The sequence below is a fragment of the Nuphar pumila genome, chromosome 2 (assembly GCF_984573655.1).
Source record: "Nuphar pumila chromosome 2, dmNupPumi1.hap1.1, whole genome shotgun sequence".
Lineage (NCBI taxonomy): Eukaryota > Viridiplantae > Streptophyta > Magnoliopsida > Nymphaeales > Nymphaeaceae > Nuphar > Nuphar pumila.
Genome location: NC_143250.1, coordinates 62261453 through 62281098, shown reverse-complemented (window position 1 = coordinate 62281098; position 19646 = coordinate 62261453). Strand labels below are relative to the sequence as shown.

The 19646-nt window shown below is 42.2% G+C and overlaps 1 protein-coding gene across 4 annotated transcripts in view; it reads right to left on the bottom strand.

Moving 5' to 3' along the window:
* The window catches only part of LOC149845555 (uncharacterized), a 63968-nt gene extending 49641 nt beyond the window's left edge, over positions 1-14327 (bottom strand). For 3 of the 4 annotated variants that reach the window (XM_089995830.1, XM_089995829.1, XM_089995832.1), the window contains exon 1: positions 13874-14327. The gene's annotated coding sequence lies outside the window, so the exon portion shown is untranslated. Of the gene's footprint in view, positions 1-4167; positions 4340-13873 lie in introns of all 4 variants that reach the window. The other variant, XM_089995831.1, reaches the window with a different exon arrangement.
* Between the last annotated feature and the right edge of the window lie 5319 nt (positions 14328-19646).

Genomic DNA, 19646 nt, shown 5'->3' with positions numbered 1-19646 from the left:
GGTTGATACAGTCGTTGAGTTGCACAACAAAGTGGAATTGCTTGCTCAGAAGCTGGATCAGCTTCTTGCTGGTACACCACCTCCTTAAATTGTGTATACTTTGTGTGCTAGCTCAGCATATTCAGTCACTGGGTGACATTTGGTAGCTCATTACCCTAAGTTCATTCAAGAGCAAGCTCAAGTATCCCAAGGTTTATCTAGACTTGGGAACAATCCATTTTCTAGCACATACAACATAGGTTGAAGAAACCACCTGGACTTCTCTTGGAAGAACCTCAAGCATACAACCAGGACTATTCTAAGTCTAGTTTTCCTTCGGCGTTCGCTAGAGCCCCACTTACCACACCTTAGTTTTCTGCAGTTGCACCACAACAGCCTCCTTTAGAGCCTTCACAACAGCCTTCATTTTAGGAGAAGCTTCTCTAGGCATTTGCTGATATGAAGGTCAGCAATCAAAATGCCATGGACAAGTGCAGCCAGATTCTACACTCGCATACCCAATCTATAGCCAAACTAGAGATGCAGATGGGTCAGTTGGCAGAAACCCTGAGTAGGCGAATGGAGGGCAATCTCTCTAGTCAGCCAATAGAAAATCCAAGAGGTAAGGACCCTATGACTTCAGGTTTGCATATGACAAGCACTCACCAAGAGCAAGACAATAAAGTCTTAGCCCTTAGAAGCGGGAGAGAGTATGACTGAGTAGAGCAGGAGCATTCTGAGCATATGACAAAGACCACACTACCTAAGTCTCAGATGATTCCTACATAACATGTCTAGGAAAAGAGAGACCTTGACCCCCAAGCGTATATTTCTAGGCCTCCCTTTTCACAAGCATTAACATATCCTAGGTCTCTGAGCAAGAAGGGGGTAAAGATACAGGAAATGATTAATTTATTTAAGCAAGTTCATATAAGCCTCACATTACTCGATGCTATCCAACAAGTCCCAGCATATGCCAAGTTCCTTAAGGAATTGTGTACTCAAAAGAGAAAATCAAATTCCTAATAAAGTCGTGTTACCTGAGCAGGTGAGTTCGTTGTTGAAACACCATACTCCACCAAAGCTCAAGGATCTGGGGACCCCAATCATTTTATGTGTCATTGGAGATATCATCATAGAATGAGCCTTACTCGATCTAGGAGTGAGCGTGAATATTCTTTCAAGATATTTCTATGATTCATTTGGATTGGGGGAGATGAAACTGACTCCTATTACCTTACAGCTAGCTGACAGATCTATCAAGATCCCGAGAGGAATCTTGAAAGTTGTCCTAGTCAAGGTTGATGAGTTTTATTTTCCCGTTGACTTTATTATCTTGGATATGAAGGGAGGACAACATCAAACCCCAATTATTCTTGGCCGTCCATTCTTGACAACAATTAATGCATGTATTAATTGTCGCACTCAGGCTATAGATGTATTCTTTGGCAACAAAAAGGTAAGAATGCATATTTTTAATGCTGTCATGGGACCTACTGGAGAAGATGCATGTTTTCTGATGGATTCAATGCAAGAGCTAGTGGAAGCAGACACATCTAACATCTTAACTGAGGACTTGTGGCAATCATACTTGATTGTCGGCATGGAAGATGAAGAAGTTGATAGCCTAGAAAGTGATAGTGAAGATGTGGAGATCACGAGTGATGTGGAAGTCTTGTATAGCCATCCCACTAGATTAGAAAATTTTGAACCCCTTCTAGACTTAGCAGGGTCACTTGCTAAGCCATTTGTGGAGTGTCTGCCTATGCTTGAGTTGAAGCCATTACTGGCTTCACTCAAATATGCATTTTTAGGAAAAGACCAAACATTGTCAGTTATCATAGTTGCAGACCTGACTGAGTGATGTGGACTCGGTACGCACCAATCCATGATCCAAGATCCAAACGGATCTCAATACGCGTGAAAGCTTCTTTCACTAAGATGAGTCTGAACAGGACTCTGGGAAACAGGATTTTCGAGACCCGTGTGCTCTGTTTTGATAGAGGTGGTCCAAAGGAAAGTTATGCGTGACTCGCGCACCTTTCTAATGAATCCAAAATTACTAGATTCAAATCAGGGGTGTCCATTTCACGGACTCGCAACTGGGACAGGTAATCAAATCTGTGACAGACTCTCTGGGTTCGATGGACAGCCTGTTCGAGGAGATTTTTGCCTGCTCAAATTATGGAGTTTGCAAAAACTTCCAACTGAAGAATTGAAGATCAAACTTAGACCTTTCCAGAAAGTTATGACTCAAAATTTTGGAGCAATCCTATGTGCCTCTACTGAATTTTAAAGATCCTTGATGATCTAATTGCTAACTAGCCTAACCTGCTAATTGGGTTCTGATTGGCCGCATGAAACACCCCAGATTAGGGCATGAAGATGAGGGCTTTAGAAGAAACCTTAAACATCACTATTATGTGTACAAATGTTAGCTAACCAGACTAACTTTCAGATTTTGATTTCACACCATACATATTCAGATATTCAAAAATTAAGAAGTCATACACAAAATGCTATAACAGTGAATATTATATTCAGACCTAAGACAAGTACAAAAAGATAGATTTTTTTGGACTACTTTAAGGCTGAATCGATTAAAATGTAAAACATGAAAAATTTAGATCTTTCTCTTAGATTTCTACAAAATCAAACGGATCAGATTTTCATGGAGAGAATCATGAGAAATCCTCAAAATACGGAACATTGTTCACAGTTTTCTGGATGGGACAAGTTCTGACAAATTCTGTCTGACTGATTTCTTGACAAGGATTTTTTGAGATCCTTCCAGCCGAATCAGGCCGCAACATCAACAACACTATTGTAAGTCTGTGTCTTAGCTTTCCAGAAAGCTCAAGAACACCAGAATTGGATCAGTACCTTAGCAGATACAGTCGATTCTTTGGAGTTGACTCAGACAACTCCAGAACCGAGAATCCAATTTTTGACAGAAAAACAAAATGGATAAACCACAATGCGCAGAATCAAGTTATAATTGAAAATCACATTCAATAACATAAAATGCTTCTAAACACTTAGTATATTGACAACAATCAATTAGTTTGTAGTTATATTCAATAAACATCAAGATCAAAGCACAAAAATAACAAGAGATCAAGGGATGCAAACACAGTTTCATAAAGAAGATGGTGCGGCTGGGCAGCAGCTAACACCATCACCAGTTCATGGAAGTTGGGAGATGTTGAACCCTTCAGCCATGGACGTGACTCATGTAGCAACTCAGTTAACGTGACCTTCTCCAATCGAACATTCAAGCACACACCAAGCTCCAACTCGCGTTTTCCTTTCACCTTCTTCCTTGACGTCGTTAGTAGGCAACTTGTTTGTGACTTTAGCGGCTTAACCGAGCCTAATCAAGCCAAATGGTAAACAGAAAACTTATAGATCAGAATCTTAGCTTTTCAGCAAGTTAAATATCATGCAATTTAGGCCAGTATCTAGGGAGATACGGCCAAAATACCGGGACGGTATTTACCCTTTAAACAACATCTTCTCCCTCATCACCATTTCGAATTTCTTTATTTTTTCTCAAAAAAACAACCACCAGCTCTCATGGTCGACCACCATGAGGGTCTTAAGCTCTCAAAAAAGGTGTCATAATGTTGTCACCCACTTGCTCCAATCATGCACAAAGGGAGGTGGACTTCCCCAAGTCGCCGCCCACTTGCCCAATGCATGGGCTTCTTTAAAAAATGGCTATCATTGCTTCTCCAACAGCCCCTTTTGACCTCCTATGGTCAAACTGATTCAAAAGGGGGTTATATGTGTCTAACCCAAAGTGGTGCCAATTAGGGTTTTGGTTGATATGGATCTTGGATAAGATCCAAGATCCAAGATCCAAGATCCAAGATCCAAATGATATTTTTTGTTCCAAAAACCGTTCATGATAATAAAAAAAGAAAACTACCCTGAGTACCCCATACACCCTCTAGTGCCGCAAAACAATCCTACAGGACACTAGAACTATCCAGATCCATAGAATCCAACACCTAAAAATAAAAATAAAAATTATATAAAATAAAATACATAAAAAAATGCATAAATGATTCCAGACATACAAAATGGATTCAAATATAGAAATACAATTTCTGAGAAAACAAAATATCCTAAAAATTGGAATATGATATTCAAAATGAATCTGGATATGTGGAGATCCAATTGGACCTAGATGGTCCTGCATGATTGAATCTGCCACAGATCGCATCCAGGATCAGATCTTGGGAATTGGATTTGGATCCAATTCATCTTCAAAGCTCGGATCTCTGCATCATTCCCCCATGGGTCGAAAGGCTTCATCCTCGGAGCCTTGTTCTTATCATGTGAAGCTCCATAATCCCTGCAAAGATTCAAAAAAAAATTAACGCAGAGTCTGTCTAAAGGAAAAATAAATGTACTATGCAATGTAGACAACATCAGATATATACTTAAACCATTATGCATGCTCGACAAATATTGTAAATTGCTATCAGATATTAACACATTAACATTTTTATCATACAAGGCAAACATACTTGGGTTTTTACTCAAATATTCACACGGATTCTCACAAATATTTATGGTTTGACTAAAAACATGCAAATTAATATTCTTTGCATAATCTAATTCAGACGAATTAGATTGAAACATAAAACTTTTCAGGACTTGATATTTAATAATTTAATCATGTATCAGAGCTCTAACAATTGCAACAAAATTCAGATCAGTCACAAAGAAAAATTATCTATGTATCATGCTAATCACAATATCAAACTTCGCAAACAGAGTTTTGCAATCATAAGACAATTCATTTTGAAAATAAGCAACATAATATAATAATAGAGCAAAATTACTATCTGAATTTATCAAAGATACAGAAGTACGATTATCAACAAAATTCTGATGGTCACAAAAAAAATAGAGTTTTCATGTTTGCCATTTCCAATGTATTTGTCTTATAATTTTTTAATAAGTCAACAAGAGACATTTCATTTTGAGCTTCTAAATTTTCAATTTCTAAAAGCTCCTTATCACACATCTCGATCGAATTTTCAATACTATGATAGGGCTTTTCAATTTTGACATTTTTATCGAAGATGAATTCACTAATGAGACTTGACGAATCAATGTTAACAATCATGTCAAACGTATCTCGAGGCAAAATCATATCTTCTATAGGCTCATAAAATTTTTCGTAGACTGGATCGTCAAGACAGATATAGGATTGGTCTTCTAGAGGTTTTATTTTCCAAAATGATGAGATGTGGGCATCTCTTCATACATCGTTTCTAACACTGGTTCAGTAATAAATCCATGCATAGGAACATCCTTAATTTCAAGTGAGGGTTCCTTCTCGATTTTATCAATTTCATTAGACAACGCATCGAATGCTATATCAAGGATAGGTTCCTCTTCATTCTCCTCGTCGAATATCGGGTCACCTACAATTTCATGAAAAGGCTCCTTAGGAGAATCCTTTACTGAAATGATATGAGTGTGACTGATTTCATCACATTGGGACTCTTTTTCGTGATCCAAATCAATTTCAAAATCGCTGCCTATGACCTTTTGAATTTTCAGAGATTCTAAGTCATAAAAAACAATTTTTTTTTTCATTCTCGCAACTCACATACGAGGTTTTCTCTAACCTGACTCCAGCATTAATATTCTTGAATGAGGTGGGGTTGGGTCAGGGACTAACGGCTGAGACGGGCTTACGAGGGCCATGCCTCCATTCTCTATGCGAAGAGTTCGCATAGTTGGACTTTAGATTTAGAGCTCTAGGCTCCCGACTAGATCTCCTGTGTGGATCCAATTGACAACACGCGTATGAATATCGATGCGGGTCAGACCCACGAATGGAATCAAACCTCCAAGATTCGAGCAGATCAGGTCTGTGACAACGATATTCTCCTAACTCCAGTTCACAAAGTATAGATTTTATTCTTGCCAGCCAAGTTTTTTTAGTGAGCAATTGACTTTACAAAAACCTCATTCTCTTATCACATTCTGACTCAAATCCATCATCAAAGTCATAATGAAGTGTTCTATGCATTCCTCGAAAAACGCATTGACTTCGCTCGAATGACTTCTCTCGCTCCTTGGTAAAATCTTTTATTTTACGATAAAGATATCGATTTGATGCCGCAAGGTTCGAGTTCCATCCCTAAGGTCGCGAATGTCCTTTTCAGGGATATACTCGCTTTGACTCCTATATCTGCTTCGCCCAAACATGGCGCATGGATCCTAAAAAAAAAATTGACCTTCCCACTACAACTGTAACGCCCCAAATTTCAAACTTGTGAACCTTTTCAGAAAATAGGCAAGAGACTAGAAATATCTCTTTCCTTCAGAGTTTGTTTATGAAATCAGTGGAAGACTATTCTTTTGTTAAATTCAGAAAGGCAAGCTGACAACTTTGAGCGTGTTAGCTAAAAGAACCAAAACACACAAACCATGCTACTTGCAAGACACTTGAAAAAGCCACTTCCATTAAAAGAAGTTTCCAAATAGTACAAAATTCGGATATCCCAAGGAAAATTCGTTACAAAACTCAAAACGTCCAGGACGCGAGCTAAGAGCAGGAAAAAGAAAATCTTGAAGCCATCTTGCCATCGCCCGTGGTGTACCTAATCATCACCTATACCAATAGAATGGGTTAGTTTCGCGAAAAACTAGTAGGTGCACAAGAAAGACTACAAGAAACTGAATTATGTAATTTAATTCAGTATGCTAAGCAGTGTAAAACAGATATGCAGTTAAACAAGTAAGTAGTGCAAACGGGTAAGTAGTGCAAGCGCGTAAGTAGTACAAGCGAGTAAGAAGTGCAAGTGTGTAAGTAATACAAGTGAGTAAGTAGTGCAAGCGAGTAAGTAGTGCAAGCGCGTAAGTAGTGCAAGCGAGTAAGTAGTGCAAGCGAGTCTCACGACCCAACAACCAGTGTGAACAAACTTTATGTTTTGATATTACTGGCCTGTAGGTACGCGCAGGCAAAACGTAGAAACAACTGAGACTAGTTCGGACATCTATTATTCTATGTATTTTCAATAACTCGAATAGCTAGTTGAGTTCGCTCCTAAAAGGACGGCTTTAGCTGAGAGAGGATTCCCCAAAAGCAGGTAAGCAGTGCCACAGATGCATCCAACTTCTACAGAAGTGTTGAGCTAACAATTGTAGCCCATTTCCCCTAACTCCAATGACTAAGGAGGCCAGATCATTGCCCGTGGGGTGGTTGTTAACAACTTGTCCATTGGAGTTTTGTACCGCTTTGTTCTCTCCCTTGACAGACAACAAGAAGCGGATGGGTGCGTTAGGGGTTGCCTAACTAACAACCCATCCTATGTTGTGGTCTTTAAACCACTCGAGCATCTTGCCTGTAAAGGCGAATCAATCACCATTTAAGTGATTACAGCATTATGCATTTAGCACTATTCGAGGTCGCACGATCGTCTCATCCGATAATCGCAGTACTAGCGTGTAGCGCATGACTACAAGTACTCTAAGATAAAAGGGGTATAGCTCATCAATAGGAGCCTCAACAGGAGTGTTTCACAAAGATGTAATGTTTATCAAACTTTACTTTTGACATTCTTTATCTTTTGAAACAACCAGCATCTTGTGCCAACATTTGGCATGCGATTTTGTAGAATCTCATCCGCTATCGGTGTATCGACATGCCTCGCATGACTCGATACCGGCCTAGATAGACGAGATACAGGTTTCTCAACAGAACCCCAAATCGTCTGCAGGACTGCGTACTCGAAGAACCCAAATCTCTGCTAGGGATCCCTCTCCTTCGATGATGATGAATCGCTAAGCTCCTGACTCAACTCTTGTCAGAAGAGGGAGAGCAGTAAATGCCTCTTGCATCCTCCACGAGGATGCCTCTAAAGCATATGCAATAAGCGAAAACCTGAGCGCCATCTACAATAACAAGGCAACAACGACACATGCAAAAGCAAGAGCCTGGGCGCAAAGCGTGACGAAAAATTAAAGACTGTAAGCAAAAGTGCAACGCAAAACCTCGACGCAACATGAAACGGCAAGTAAAAACTGTAAGCAGGAGTGCAATGCAAAACCTCGACGCGATGCGCGACGACAAGTAAAAATTATAAGCACGAGTGCAACACAAAACCTCAACGCGAAGTGCGACGGCAAGTAAAGACTGACAGAAGGTAAAAAACACAACATAAAGTAAAGGGCAAGGATCATGAAATCGCGATCTTGAGTTAAGTGCATACTTGTATAAATATATGTATTTGTATATATATATATATTATTTATTTATTTATTTAATGTTAATTTTTGGTTAGTTGAACTTAATTCAATTGTCCAAGTCTTCTGTGCAATCTTCCCTTACCTCAGAGAGTTGCAAGCTTGCTGGCGTCTACGAATGTACACGATTGACGGCTCGGGTCGTGGAGAGCGATCCATCGTACGAGCTGCAAAAGCGACAGTCTTAGCACGCTAATACCAAAAATAAAAGGTCAGGGACATTGCCGTCATCCTGACGTGAAGGAAGCAGAGGCAAGGGCATCGTGCCCCAGCGCTCGTACTATTAGCGCAAGAAGCAGGGACAAGGGCTGTGAGCCCCTACTGACCTATTGTCAGCAAATTATGAGGAGGCAGGGGGTTGTACCCCTACCCTCAGAAAGCGAGGGCAGGCAGGGTTGCGCCCCTGCTTGACAAAGTAGAAGAGAGGCAGGGGGCTTCGCCCCTGCCTGTCGAATATGCACGGAGGCTGGGGCTTGGCCCCTGCCTAATGAAATGCGAACAGGCAGAGGGTGAAGCCCTTGTTAGATGCCAAGGAAGAACGAGGCGAGGGGGCTTGCCTCTGCCTGTCGAAAAACAGCGGAGACAGGGGCGATGCCCCCGCCTAAAGAGCGAAGAGGCACAGGGAGGGGGTTCGACCCCTCCCCTGCTGAAACAAAGAGCAGGGAGGGGCTCGACCCCCTCCCCTACTATAACAAGAAGCAGGGAGGGGGTCGACCCCCACCCATGTCGTAACAAGAAGCAGGGAGGGGGCTGACCCCCTCCCCTGTCGTAATAGGGAGCAGGGAGGGGGCTCAACCCCTCCCCTACCGTAACAGGAAACAGGGAGGGGGCTCAGCCCCCCCCCCCCTTCCCCTACCTACAAGGGTGCAGGGAGGAGCTGGGCCCCTCCCCTGCAACAAGAGGGTACCAGGAGGGGCTTGATCCCTCCATTACCAACCACGGCGCAGGGAGGGGCTCTGCCCCTCCCTTGTGATTTAGGGCAGCATGGAGGCGGCTCGACCGCCCTCCCTGCGCAACGAAGAGGTGAGGGAGAAAGAGAAACGAGGGAGCGAGAGGGGAAAAGGAGAAAAAGAGGGGAGAAGAGGCATACATGTGGGTCGCTGGAGGAACTTGCCGGAGGGAAGGGGGTCACCGATGAAGCTCTGGTCGGTCGACGATCGGAAAGGAGGTCGCGGGTGGCGGCGGGCTGACAATGGTCTCCGGCGAATTGAGGAAGATGAGAGAGTCGGTGAGGGAGAGAGAGTCGAGTGAGCGAGAGAGTAAGTGAGTCGAGAGAGATAGTGAAAAGGGCAGAGGGGAAGGAGGTTTCGAGAAACATCCCCTCTTTGCCTTACTGTCTCTCAAGGGCACGAGAGGCGGTGCCTCAGGCTGGGTCCGAGTCGGGTTCAGGTTCAGATCCGACCCGAATCTAAAGGATTTTTTTTTATTGTTACATCCTACCCTCCTTAAAAATAATTTCGTCCATGAAATTTTTATATCATTCATTGGTCAAAGTACAAGTCAGGGTATTTTTCCCTGATATCAGACTCAGACTCCCATGTACATTTATTTATTCTATGGTGTTGCCAACGTACTTTTACAAGAGAGATCATCTTCGATCTGAGCACTTGGTCTCGATAATCAATGATTGCCACAGGCCTTTCCTTGAACATCAAGTCTTTTTGGATGTCCACATCATCGTAATGAATGATGTGTTATGGGTCGTGAATGTATTTTCGCAACATAGATACTGGAAGACGTTGTGGATCTGAGCGTACTAAGGAGGCAGTGCAACACGGTAAGTTGCCTCACTGATCCGATCCAGGATCTCAAAAGGTGCAACAAATCGGGGACTCAGCTTTCCCTTCTTCCCGAATCGGAAAACGCTCTTTGTAGAAGATACCTTAACAAAAACCATATCTCCTATTGAGAACATGAGCTCTCTACGTTGATGATCGACGTAGCACTTCTGCCGACTTTACGCGGTACGCAGACGTTCCCTGATCATCTGCACTTGCTGAGTATAGTGTTGTAGCCCTATAGGTGAATCTAGCATCCGTTCACCAACCTCGTCCCAGTAGACAGGTAATCGACAAGGCTTCCCGTACAAGGCTTCGTACAGGGCCATAGTGATGCTCGCATGATAAATGTTATTGTACACAAATTCTGCCAATCTGGTATGAGAGTCTCATTCTCCCTTTCAGTCCATCATTCAAGCTCGCAACATGTCCTCCAAAGTCTGAATCGTGCGTTCAGATTGTCTGTCGGTCTGAGGGTGGAAGGCAGTGCTGAATTTTAGTTTTGTGCCCAAGGCCAATTGCAGCTGCCCCCCAAACCTGGAGGTGAACCTCGGGTCACGATCAGAGATAATTGACACAAGAACATCATGCAATCTCACAATCTCTCTGACATAGAGGTCTGTCAAGCGGTTCAGTGACTGACTGAGCCGTATAGGGAGGAAATGCGTCGATTTAGTGAGTCGATCCACGATCACCCAAATCGCATCGTATTTCCTTTGCGTCCTCGGCAAACCGATGATGAAGTCCATCGTGATGTCCTCCCACTTCCATTGTGGAATCTTCATCTACTGCATCACCCCGCCTGGTCGCTGGTGCTCAATCTTAACCTGTTGGCAAGTCAAGTACTTTGAAACATACTCGGCTACGTCTTGCTTCTTTCCGCACCATCAATACCTGCGCAGCAAATCTTTGAACATCTTTGTGTTGCCCGGGTGAATCATATACTTGGACTTGTGAGCTTCTGCGAGAATCTCATCTCTCAAAACAGCAGCTTATGGCACCCAGAGACGATCCTTATGTCATACACCTCCTTCCTCACTCAGACAGAAGGGGGTATCGGCCCGCTGCGCTAGAGCCTTCAGCTTTTTGTACTGCGCATCGATCTTCTGACCAACAAAGATCTTTGACAATAGCTCAGGTTGAGCTACCATGCTGGACACACTGATCGAATCTTGAGTGACCGCAAATGGTTCCCACGATATCAGATCCTCGATCAGCTTCCACCCAATGAATAACAAGTTAACGGAAACGCTGGGAGACTTGTGGCTCAGAGCATCGGTCACGATGTTCGTCTTTCCTGGGTGGTAGGACAAGGTAAAGTCGTAATCTTTGAGGAATTCCAGCCATCACCGTTGCCTCATATTCAGCTCCTTCTGCGAGAACAAAAATTTTAGGCTCTTGTGATCTATAAAAGCCTCAAATTGCTCTCCGTACAAATAGTGTTGTCATATCTTCAATGCGAAGACCACTGATGGTTATTTTTGTAAGCATTATTTTGAAACATTATTTTATCATTGAAAGCATTGTGGAAAATCACCAATCAAGTAATAAGAACCGAATTTCCACGAATGTGGCGAGTACGGGTCAAATCCACAGGGAACGAGATACACTCAGATTAAATCTAAACTTTGCATATTATTGATATTGAACCTGTTCGATTACATAGAATATTACAATGAAATCAAATTTGAACAAGAACAGAAAAGAGACGAGCAGTGACTTAAGCCTGCGAACACAAGGGCATTTTCGTCAGTTCACTTGGTGCGACAATCTATCACTGGGACGAATTACTCTTACTACAACTTAATATCACCTGCACGATATAAAAACAAAGTTACTAAACTATTTACAGGAATGGAAACAATTACTTCTAGATTAATTCTAAAATTAATCACTAACCTAATTCTTACGTAAAATAAGAAATTACCAGAGCTAATTTCCTAAATTGATTATCCTAATGTTACAATTAACTCTGAATTGATGTCAGAAACCTCATAGAATGCTAAAAATCACAATTAGACAAACTACGTAAAAGCACAATTGACTATTTCACCCACGCACTACGCGAAACCCTAATTTTTGATAGGCAATCGAAAATTTCATCATAGACGGCTCAAACAGAGTCCAAATGGAGTGATTTTGGTTCTGTTGGATTCCTGACAGAATCAGAAATTCAGTAAAACCTATGGATTCCAAACTTCACTCTGGGAGCTTTAGATATAGGCGTCACAAAAATACGAAACGAGCCTATCTAGAAAATCTAAGCATGCGGTGGGCAAAACTATGCGAAAACAAATCCTAAAATGCTAATTATCAAACTAATACGGGTATATGCTAAATCTAAACCTAATTAAACTAATAGTCTAGAGAAAATGCAAATTTTATAAAGAACTTAAAAACCCTAGAAAACACCCCAATCAACTAGAGTAAGTTTAGTCGATATGTGGCTATCGAACAAAGTAAAGGCTAAAGTTGCTAACCATTTCTAAGAGTAACTAAACTAAATTATCTGAATTACTTAAAATATTGTATATTAGCTAATAAAACCTAAACACATGCTGCCACGACAGATTTAACAATATATCAACTAATATCTACTAAGCAATGCTAACATTAACTAATCATGGAAATTATGTTAGATAACTCTAATCACAAGAGCTAACTAATGTAGAAACAAAACACAACTAATTAATGCTGACTCACGCCTATATTCATTAATCCACCAGGTTCAAGCAAGCAGACCTAATCTAAGACTGAAATGCTCATAGACTAGCAAATACATCAATGCAAGTTGTTGCTAAGGAAACCAACACTTACTCTGAAGTGTAATATGCAATTCAGTTTCACAGTTAAGCGCATCTAGGCCTTAGCAACCGATTTACACAAGTATATGACCCAAATCCACCAGATACCATGCACTACCCCAATTATATTAATATAACCCAAGTGGATTCACAAAATAACGATTGCATCCTTATCAAAATGTTGCTACATTGGAGGTTAACATCCCATCTTCGTCCACTTGAACAGACCATAATTCTTAGGTCAATAAGTCAGAACATTCAACATAAACCAAATTCATACCAGAATTATCCTAATGCAGATGCAACACTAACCAAAGTAACATGTAGAAATTCCATTAAAGTGCCTATTGACTCTAGCAAGGTAAGCTAAGTAAATATCCATTTAGATCTAATCTAAACTACATACGACATATGCTGGATACCTAATATTAAATGACCCACAATCGGCTAGAATAATTCTAGCCGATTTAGACATGGTGAATGCTTTCAATTACACAAAGCTCTAAACAACAAAACACAAGAACTGAAACAAAAGCTACAATCCAAACTCTACCTATGTGCTGAGAACATAAAAAAAAAAACACAGATCTATTTTAAGTACCCAGAACTCAAAACACTAAAATCGGGTAGAATCACTCTACCCGATTATTGTCATTGATGTGTATCTAAAAGCAAAATGGAATTTAGACAACATCTAATTCTAATACCATATCAAAAACTAATTAAACACGCACCGCAGTTCAATTAAATTAAATTAACATACTAGCTAATATTCTAAAGAGAAACACCACAGCCGACTAGAATCAATCTAGCCGGTTTAACATGACAAAAGGGAAACCGCTATAAATTGGGATACAAATTGTAAAAAGCATAAAAAGTAACGAGAATACAAACCTAGACTCGATGTATATGCTGGTTCAAGCATGGACAACCCTATGCTAAGGCTGGAAAAACAGGAAAAACTCAGACATTAAAAGAAAAGACAACCACACGCATAGGGGGTTTTTACACTAGAAGAAAGGAGATGCGAGGGCTTACCAGGCTAATCCGAAAGTTCGAGGAATGAGGAGGTAGTGGGGAGCGGACTATGCCTCAGATCTATGCCTAAAGAACCCTCGTTGATGTTGTCTAACCCTGCTTTGTTGCAGGATGCTGGAACTTGCAGCAGGTAGGTCTCCGAAGGTGGCGTGAAGACAATGATGAAGAGAGAAAGTCGGATGGGGGTAGGACCGACTAGCTATGGAAAGGCAGACAACACCCTTGCTGCAACTAGATCCCTTCCAAGGTTGCTGGTTTCTGTAAGAAGAAGCATAAGGTGTTAGTTTCAGCAATAGGGGAAAAGCAAGGTAGGTATGCACGATAGAAATGGTGGAAGAGGAGTGGCGGCAGCTCCAATGGAGGCTGCAAATTTGGCAAGCCCCAAAGGATGAAGAAGTAGGGGGGCGTGATAGTGGCTGAGAGAGAGGAGAGGAGTTGGGTTTTTTTTAGGGCACAGAATCCGAGGAAAAGATGCCCTCCTTAGGGTGTCTCTTTGCTTTTATATAAAAGTTCCTCTTTTTGGTATTTCCAAAAAGAGGATTAAAAACTATTTTATTGCTAGGTGCCATCTTTGGAGGGGGTATTTAGCAAGTATTTTAAAAATCGTGAATGGGGTGGAGTGTGGGTTGGATTGTGGAGTTTTGATCCAGATCCAAGGCCCAAAATGGCCGTTTTGGATCCGAAATGACCCGGTTTGCCCAGAGATCCGACCCATTTCACTAAAAATGCGATATCTCTCTCGTTTTAAATCTGATTCAAACAAAATTTGAATCGTAGCTCAATGACATCTAAATGCACCTAAGTGTGGGTTTTAAACCTATAAATGAAGCATTTATGCAATAAAAATATATTATATTTATGAGTAATTAATGCATCATCAACCATCGTTGCTAACTCCAAATCATGAGTCGGATAATTCTTCTCATGTATTTTAAGTTGGCGCGATGCATAGGCGATCACTCTATCATTCTGCATTAAGACGCAACTCAAGCCTGTCCCGAAATCGTTGGTGTAAATTACGAAGCCGCCTTGACCCGAAGGTAAGGCCAGAATAGGAGCAGTCGTAAGACGTTCCTTCAACATCTGAAAACTGCTCTCTCACTTGTTGTCCCATACAAACTTATTTTCTTTCTTTAGGAGCTTCGTCATGGGTAGAGAGATCTTAGAAAAGTCCTGGATAAATCTTCGGTAATACTCAGCTAATCTAAGAAAACTTTGGATGTCACGAACATTCCTCGGTTGCTGCCAATTGAGTACAGCCTCTACCTTCGCTGGATCCACGGACACATCTTCCTTGGAGATAACATATCCCAAAAACATGATATCCTCGAGCCAAAACTCGCACTTAGAGTACTTAGCAAACAAACGCTCATGGTGTACACAATCCTCGAGATATCGCATTTCACAGGGTTTCGAGAATAACTCTCAAGTGCTCATGGTGTTGCTCCCAGCTATCTTAATACACCAGGATGTCGTCGATGAACACGATCATGAAGGTGTCCAAGAAGGGTCTGAATACCCTATTCATGAGATCCATGAACGTTGCAGGAGTGTTAGTGAGTCTGAAGGGCATGACCAAAAATTCGTAATGCTCATACCTGGTTTGGAAGGTCGTCTTGGAGATATCATCTTCCTTAATTCTGAGCTGATGGTACCCAGATCTAAGGTCAATCTTTAAGAAGATCTTGGCCCTCTGCAACTGGTCGAATAAATCCTCGATGTGTGGCAACGGGTACTTATTCTTTACTGTTGCCTGGTTGAACATCTGATAATCGATGCACAATCTCAATGATCCGTCCTTCTTTTTTACGAACAAGACAGGAGCTCCCCAGGATGAGACGCTGGGTGGATGAATCCCTGATCCATCAACTCCTGCAACTGTTTTTTGAGCTCTTCGAGCTCGGCTGGCGCCATCCAATATGGATCCTTAGAAATTGGTGTAGTACCCGACAGCAACTCGATGCTGAATTGCACCTCACGAGGTGAAGGAAGGCCTCGCAGTTCCTCTAGAAAGACGTCTGAAAAATCTTGAACAACCTCCAAGTCTCCCATCGGCTCGGACTGGATGACACTGACCAAAAAAGGCAATGTATCCCTTTCTAGGTAGCACTGCGCCTTTAGCAACAAAATCAACTTGCTCGCCCAAACGAGTTTCACGATCTTGAATTCCACCTTGGGCATCCTTGGTGAAGATAAGACAATCCTGCTATCTTGGCAAAAAATCTTGGCATGATACTTGTGCAGCCAATCCATGCTTAGGATGACGTCAAATTCCGTTATCACTAACAGGATAGCACAAGCCGGTAAATGCCAATCTGCCAAGACTACGTCCAACTCTGGTACGTAAGCCACACAAATGGTGTTTTTCTCAATCGGGTTACACAGTTCAAGGGTATTACGCATGGGTTTTACAAGTATGTGCAAAAACTCGGTAAAATTTACCGAAATAAAAGAGTGTATGGCACCATAATCAAAAAGCACAAAAGTCGCTTGGTTAGCAACAAAAAAAGTACCTTGCACTAGGTCGCCCTTGGTCAACTGCTCGGCCTTGGCGGTGTAGAGGCGTCCCAGTGCCCTCCTCTAACCGCTCGATTGCGGTTGTGGGGATTGATACTGATGTCGTTGCTGTGGTGGCCGAGGGAGCAGAGGTGCTTCGTTGTTCTGCCTGGTGTCGTCAGCTGCCTTTTTGTGGCAATTGCGAGTGTAGTGGCCCATCTTGCCATAATACAAGCATCTACCTGTCTCGAGCGGGCACGCCTACCTAAAGTGAGGTCGTCGGCATCCAGGACATACATTGCCAGTTTGTTGCCTGGCTGGAGGGTTGCCCTGAGGCCACTGACGCTTCGAAGAAGGATACTGTTTACTTCCTCCTTTGCTCTTTATAGGAAGGGACAGTCGTTTGTCTGGGCCGTCGAAAGGTGTCTTCGGCTCACCATCCGCAACGGGTGGCTTCCTGCCCTGAGTACTCCTAGAGCGCTTTCAAGCTTCACTCAAGAGGGTGGCGGCAGCAACTACCGTAGAGAAGGTCGAGGGCATGTTGGTTAGGACCCGATACATGAGCCCCTCATTCAGTCTTCGAATAAACTTTCCGTCCCGTTCGCAATCATCAGCCAAAAGATTGGGGCAGTATGGTTCGAAGCTCTGAAATTTGGCGATGTAATCTGTCAAACTCAAATTGCCTTGGCTGAGCTCCAAGAACTCCACCTTTTTTTTCTCCCTCGCATGAGGCGGGAAGTAGTTCTCCAAGAAAGTCTTTCTGAAATCTTCCCAAGGAATGAGTTAAATTCCCGAAAATTGCACACCCCGGGCCATGTCCCACCAACTTTGGGCATTGTCTTTCAGCCTGAAGGTCCTAAATAATGTCTTCTTGTCGTCAGGGACTGACAAGACCTCAAACACTCGTTCCACTTCCTTCACTCAGTTATCGGCCATGTCTAGGTCGGGCTTGCCGTCGAAGGTCGGGGGTCAAGCTTCAAAAATTTCTCATACGTCACTGCGGTATGCAGGCTTGACTTAGGAACGGGTGCTGGTTTTCTTTGGAAACGAATCTGGTCTCGCATAGCCGCTGCCAAGGAACTTAGGGAATCCATCACGAATCCCCGTTGATCTGACCATTCAACAGCAGACTCTTCATTCGAGTTCCTTACCATCCTTGAAGTTAACAAGGAATACCAAAAATTAGAAATTTCATGAAGCTCGTAATAAAAGCAAAAAACATAAGTACTATTCATGCTTAACATGAGTATTTTACAAAAACCCAGCAATGCTGATACATAAGCAGAACGTGTCAAGCTACTTAGCTCAACAAGGCAAAAATACACCCACAAAGCAAGAGGAAAAAAATATACTCACAACGCGATGCGGATGCTCAATGGTCAAGAATCCTTGCTTCCGTTAGCTCTGATACCAAGTTGTAACGCTCCAAATTTCAAACTTGCGAACCTTTTCAGAAAACAGGCAAGAGAATAGAAATATCTTTTTCCTTCAGAGTTTGTTTATGAAATCAGCGAAAAACTATTCTTTTGTTAAATTCAGAAAGGCAAGCTGACAACTTTGGGCGCATTAGCTAAAAGAACCAAAACACACAAACCATGCTACTTGCAAGACACTTGGAAAAGCTACTTCCATTAAAAGAAAATTCCAAATAGTACAAAATTTGGACATCCCACGGAAAATCCATTACAAAACTCAAAACATCCAGTACGCGAGCTAAGAGCAGGAAGAAGAAAATCTTGAAGTCATCTTGCCATCGCGCCATCGCCCATGGTGTACCTACTCATCACCTGTACCCATAGAATGGGTTAGTTTCACGAAAAACTAGTAGGTGCACAAGAGAGACTACAGGAAACTGAATTATGTACATTTAATTCAGTATGCTAAGCAATGCAAAGCAGATATGCAGTTAAACAGGTAAGTAATGCAAACGGGTAAGTAGTGCAAGCGCGTAAGTAGTACAAGCGAGTAAGTAGTGCAAGCGTGTAAGTAGTACAAGCGAGTAAGTAGTGCAAGCAAGTAGTGTAAGCGCGTAAGTAGTACAAGTGAGTAAGTAGTGCAAGCGAGTAAGTAGTGCAAGCGAGTAAGTAGTGTAAGTGAGTCTCACGACTCAACAATCAGTGTGAACAGACTTTATGTTTCGATATTACTAGCCTGTGGGTATGCGCAGGCAAAATATAAAAACAACTAAGACTAGTTTGGGCATCTGTTATTCTATATATTTTCAATAACCCGAATAGCTAGTTGAGTCCGCTCCTAAAGAGACGACTTTAGCCGAGAGAGGATTCCCCAAAGGTAGATAAGCAGTGCCGCGAATGCATCCAACTTCTGCAAAAGTGTTGCGCTAACTATTTTAGCCTCTTTCCCCTAACTCCAATGGCTGGGGAGGCCAGATCATTGCCAGTGGGGTGATTGTTAGCAACCTATCCATTGGAGTTTTGTACCGCTCTGTCATCTCCCTTGACAGACAACAAGAAGTTGATGGGTGCGTTAGGGGTTGCTTAACTAACGACCCATTCTATGTTGTGGTCTTTAAACCACTCAAGCATCTTGCCTGTGAAGGTGAATCAGTCACCATTTAAGTGATTGCCGCATTGTGCATTTAGCACTATTCGAGGTCGCATGACCGTCTCATCCGATCATCGTAGTACTAGCGTGTAGCGCACGACTACAAGTACTCTAGGATGAAAGGGGTATAGCTCCTCAATAGGAGCCTCAACAGGAGTGTTTCATAAAGATGTAATGTTTATCAAACTTTACTTTTGACATTCTTTATCTTTTGAAATAGCCAGCAGCTTGTGCCAATATTTGACATGCGATTTTCTAGAATCTCATCCACTATCGGGGTATCTACATGCCTTGCATGACTCGATATCAGCCTCGATAGACGGGATACAGGTTTTTCAACAGAACCCCAAATCGTCTATAGGACTGCGTACTCAAAGAAACCAAATCCCTGCTAGGGATCCCTCTCCTTCAATGATGATGAATCGCTAAGCTCCTGACTCAACTCTTGTCGCAAGATGGAGAGCAGTAAATGCCTCTTGCATCCTCCATGAGGATGCCTCTAAAGCGTATGCAATGAGCAAAAACCTGAGTGTCATCTGCAATAACAAGGCAGTAACAACACATGCAAAAGCAAGAGCCTGGGTGCAAAGCGCGACGACAAAGTAAAGACTGTAAGCACAAGTGCAATGCAAAACCTCGGCACAACGGCAAGTAAAAACTGTAAGCAAGAGTACAACGCAAAACCTCGACGTGATGCACGACGATAAGTAAA